Raw genomic sequence first — 5,587 nt, forward strand, 5'->3', positions numbered from 1 at the left:
GGTTTTTAGGGCCCAACACATTACAACCATTGTAGGGATCATGGAGAAGAGATCTCACATATTTTCTTACACTGCCCATTTTCCAAATCAGTATGGTCATGAGTACTTAGTCTACTTGAATTCAAAGCTGCTCTGGACTCGTCAGACATTGAAAATTTCCTCCAACAATGGTTCTATGTCTACAAGAATCATTTTTATCTACCCTTATTTCTCCTATGGGGAATTTCGAGGACTCACAATGATCTCAGTCTTTGACTTTATTCAGTCAAAAGTTTACAGGACATGCTCTTCGATAGTGGCGTTCTACAAAGAATTCTCCGTAGAAACCATGCAGTCTCCTTGCTCTCCTCATCCCCACAAGGATCCGTGAATTGCCATCCCTATTGGCTTCTTTTAAGGAGTAACCTCTTTTAGCTCCCATGGCAGTGGCACGGTGATCTACTTGGACCATACTCATCATTTAGATTTCATTGGCATAGTTGTTTGGACATGAACATGAGGGTAAAATTACTGGCATTATGGGGCATCCTTCACTGTGCTAATTGGTTTGGATGGATATAGATTACCTTTTTTGGGGATTCCAAGTCAGTGGTCCACCAGGAAAATGAGTGTAGTGAACTTCAAACTTTGGTTCTTCACAATTGGCACTAGAGGATCAGGATTTTGACTTTGGCCTTCCAAAATATCTCCTTCACTCACTTTTTTTGGAAGAATAATAGAGAATCGTACGCACTATCCAAGCATGGACGCTTTGTTGTCCCGAGCTCGACCCTCTTTTAGAAATTTGACTATGATATTTTCTCAATCAGGACACATCAACCTCTAACATTTCACATACTTTGAGAGAATTTTTCTTTATTTATAACTCTCTTAGCTTTTGTAATGATCTGCTATTTTTTTTTACGGTTTAAAATAATGATCAATTTTTTTATACATTTTTGGTAGGGGCTATGCTGGTAATCATACCTCATATATTGACAATGTACTTTCTTTCCATGTTAATGAAAGTTTTTTTCCTTTATGAAAATAAAATAAAATTATTTAGCCTTGTAGCTAATAGAAATATAAATTTAAACCAATAGGAATCATTAGAGCTCCATGTATTTGGATAGTCGACTCTCAAATTTTTTTTTTCAGCCAATCGCTTTCAAAAAGTCTAGGGATGTTGATTGTCGTTGATCCAAGAGAGTAATCAATGGGTTTTTAAATCGAGCTTCTTCTTGATGCTAGAATTGTAGTAATTCTTTAGTCCATTATGTATGTGTCCCAACAATTTCACAACTATTGAATACCGCTTGTTATTCATGCACTCATTTACATAACGCTATGAAAGAAGCCTTTGTAAGGCTTACATTGTCTTTATTTAATAGAGTAAAAACATACAATTCATTTTTTAATATGAAAATTAATATTCTATTATTATCCATCTATGAATATTGCTTTTATTATTATACCAATATTCTCTTTTGACTAATATGACATTGCCTTTGCAAACCCTCTTAAACATGAATATGAACATGAATAAACACATATAAAGAATGGTAAATGTTAAATATATTGTTAAATATCAATAATAGAGGCATATGGGTCTCTAGCAACCATATAAACAAGTACACTTACCCTTTGCTTATGCACCTTGAAATTCTATGGAATATCTTGATAACGAGGACTTGGTTGCTCCTTGAAATTCTTTATAATTAAAAATACAAAATTTGCAAATACATAATGAGAATACCTAATAGAAATCTCTTAAAGCTTTAAATAACATTGACAACATGTGAAAAACATTGAATATGCTTACTTCTCATGGTAAAAGTAGTTTTCTTCTAGTTAATTGTTCTTCCCATAATAATCCTCAACAACCTTCTTTTTAGCAAGGCAGTTGAATCAAAACACAATGCAGGTAGTGAGTTGTGCAAAATTGGTGTAAATTTTAAGTACTACCCATAATACCATCACCACATACTACTCTATTTAATTACAGTTCATTCCATATCTCTTAATACATGTATGACCATATATCTAGAGATATATATCTATATATATATATATATATATATATATATATATATATATATATATATATATATATATATATATATATATATATATTTCATGATTGAATTAAAATAGAATTTGAGTTAAAAACCAGGAGGAGAATCATTGAAAATGGGAGACATAATTCGAGCAATGCTAGAGGCCATTTTTATCCCCTTCCCTTCTAAGCACCTCATTTCCACCACTAATTGATCCATGATGCTCTCTAGGAATAAGTTTGCAAAAATCCCAATCCAACAATGAGGGGATTTCAAGTCATAAAAGAAATTAAAATGAAAAAAACAAACATTTCTTCAATGCCTACCCGTCGACACACAACACTCGGTGGGCATGCCTTTCGACTATCCAATGCCCCTAGGGTTGATCCGATCCATATCTCTTCTCATTAATTTTTCTTCCCATAATAATCCTCAACAACCTTCTTTTTAGGAAGGCAGTTGAATCAAAACACAATGCAGGTTGTGAGTTGTGCAAAATTGGTGTGAATTTTAAGTACTACCCATAGTACCATCACCACATACTACTCTATTTAATTACAGTTCATTCCATATCTCTTAATACATGTATGACCATATATATATATATATATATATATATATATATATATATATATATATATATATATATATATATATATATATATATATATATATATATATATATATATATATATATATATATATATATATATATATATATATATATATATATATATATATTACATGATTGAATTAAAATAGAATTTGAGTTAAAAACCAGGAGGAGAATCATTGAAAATGGGAGACATAATTCGAGCAATGCTAGAGGCCATTTTTATCCCCTTCCCTTCTAAGCACCTCATTTCCACCACTAATTGATCCATGATGCTCTCTATGAATGAGTTTGCAAAAATCCCAATCCAACAATGAGGGGATTTCAAGTCATAAAAGAAATTAAAATGAAAAAAATAAACATTGCTTCAATGCCTACCCGTCGACACACAACACTCAGTGGGCATGCCTTTCAACTATACAATGCCCCTAGGGTCGATTCGATCAGTGAATTTGTATCAATTCAAGGGACAACAACAAATTGAATAGAAAATAATTTTTTTTTATGTTGTTTCTTAAATTTTACAAAGATTAATGTTTCAAACTAAAAATCATTTTGAATCTTTTTAATAATTCATCACAACAAATTTTATGATATTATGAAACTTTAATTTTTGCAAAGTAGTTTTCCTTATCTTGTAGGTAATTAATTACTATTTTTGATTGAATTTGTAAAATAAATGAATGGTAGGCATATGTACACATCATACACACTAACTAACACAAAACTTATCCTATAAAACCTAGTGCGATAGAAAACCTCTCTAGAAGGAGAGGTCTATGATCTTCTCTCTTTGCTTTAGTGTTAAAAGTTCACATAGGAATAGGAACTCACCATGGAGTTATATTTTTACATGTGGCCTAAATTATTGCTTCAAAATCCTCTTCCTATATTCTTCTCTTAAAACATAAATCCTAAGTGTTATCCTCGGCTATGATAACAGTACAATGCTAAAGAATGGAACCCTTTCTACCTCTAGCCATCCAAATTTAACATGACCAATTAGTTATTTAAGTTTATTTTTTTGACTTCTTAATCCTCAATTAGTTATAAAGTTTTGGACATTCTATTATTTATTGAAATCCAACAAGTGACTACTCGACATGTTTGAACAATGGGGGTTGATGTGGCATCAAATCATATCATGGCAGTGAGAAAGGTAAGTCAACTTATAGGAGGCATGGTTTGACTAAGGATATTTTTACATTCTTGGAATGGTCTCTATTACAGATAAATAGCAAGGGTGTGGGTCAAGTTCCAAATGTTGCAACCAAAAAAATTATTATTGGATCCCTTAAAATTGTTTCAGAAAGTTTCAAAACTCAATTTTCTAATCTAGGACTTACCTCTAAAATAGGCTTTGCATGTGAATTCCTCTATTTTTTTATTTCAGAATATACTGGCATAAATGAGAAACTATATGATGATACAATTTAGACCACTATTTTGTGAAATATTTTATAATATATCATATAAATAAGTTTTAAGTACATAGCATTGAATTTTTTTATTTGTCAAGTTGTTTGCGTTCTCTAGAGCTTACTCCATGCTTGACTTGTGTCTTGAGAAACCATGACCCAAGGGCATCTAAGCCATCAAAATCACCCAAGGATCACACCCGGCCTAGGCCACGCCAGCCCTTAACATGGCTAGATTTTTTCCCACAAATTTTCAAACCCGTGACCTTCACATCACAGAGTAACTTAACAGTGCATCACATCACCGTATATTGTATGCCCTATGCGAAAATACATAGCATTGATATTATTCAGAAACATTATTACATTAATTTAAGAAATTGTGTTTTAAGGTGAATTTTCAAGTTCATAAAATTTTTGGAGTGTTGTGGCATACATTATTATTATTATTATTATTTCTTTCTTCTATTAGTTTGACCCACATGGGATTTGAACTTTGTTGAAAAAATGCAACAAGAAAAATCCTAATTTAATTTGCTCTTGAACTAAATTAGGAATTAAATTGTAATTCTAATTCTCATAGCAACTTGTATTAGTTAACTAAGTTAATTTGACTTAGTTGGCGCAGTTAATTCAAGATGGGAGTCTATCTAGAGTCATGTAGAGTGGTTCCTAAATTTTAGGGGCCTAGGTTGAGTTCTTTTGAGTTAAACTTATTTAATTCAGTTAAACTAGTTCCAATTGATGAAGGAATTAGTGGGAGATCCAGTAATGGGGTGTTACCAACACTGCTCAACCAGTAAACTAAAGATTCACTCATAATTAACTCATGCATATCAGATCAGAGAAAGACGTAGTTGATATTGGAGTTTAGGGACAATGTACTATTGGTTGTATAATCATCTGGATTTTACAGATGGTGCATGCAATCAGAGGAAGGCCTATGATGGATTGTGTAGTTGTGGATGAGGAATTTCCCAATTAAATATGGGCTAATTCGCTAGGAAATTATGCAAGGAAATAAGAGCTTGGAAAGAAGTATATTTGGCTAAGTATTGACTAAGGCTTGTTTGTGAAGTAGTGAGATAGATTGAGATTATGCACAGGTTGCTTGGTCTTCAGAAAAGCATTGTAATCTTCTCATTTTTGTAATTAATGCAATATATAGATAGCAGGATTTTTTAGCTGTGGCTTTCCCCATAAAATTAGTGTTTTATGTGTTATTGAATTCTTTCTCTTTTATGCTTCATGATTTCATCGATCATTTTTTGTTTCCACTGATGAGTAGAGTAGTTTCAAGTCAATTGTTTGAGCATATTACAATCTGCAGTTTGAATCTACAAGGAATTTATATAAACTTTGAATCTCATAGTTTACATAATACTTCATAGCATGGTGATCTCCAATTGGACTACCCTGATGAGATATCATACATTTCTTTGTTTTATAATTTGTTATATTTATAAAATTATTTATAGTACACCCATATTTAAGAGTATAACACTTATTTGATGATATTA

The sequence above is a fragment of the Pinus tabuliformis genome, chromosome X, assembly GCF_031772625.1.
Source record: "Pinus tabuliformis cultivar Carrire ecotype Pingquan chromosome X, CPIR1, whole genome shotgun sequence".
In the NCBI taxonomy this organism is placed as follows: Eukaryota; Viridiplantae; Streptophyta; class Pinopsida; order Pinales; family Pinaceae; genus Pinus; species Pinus tabuliformis.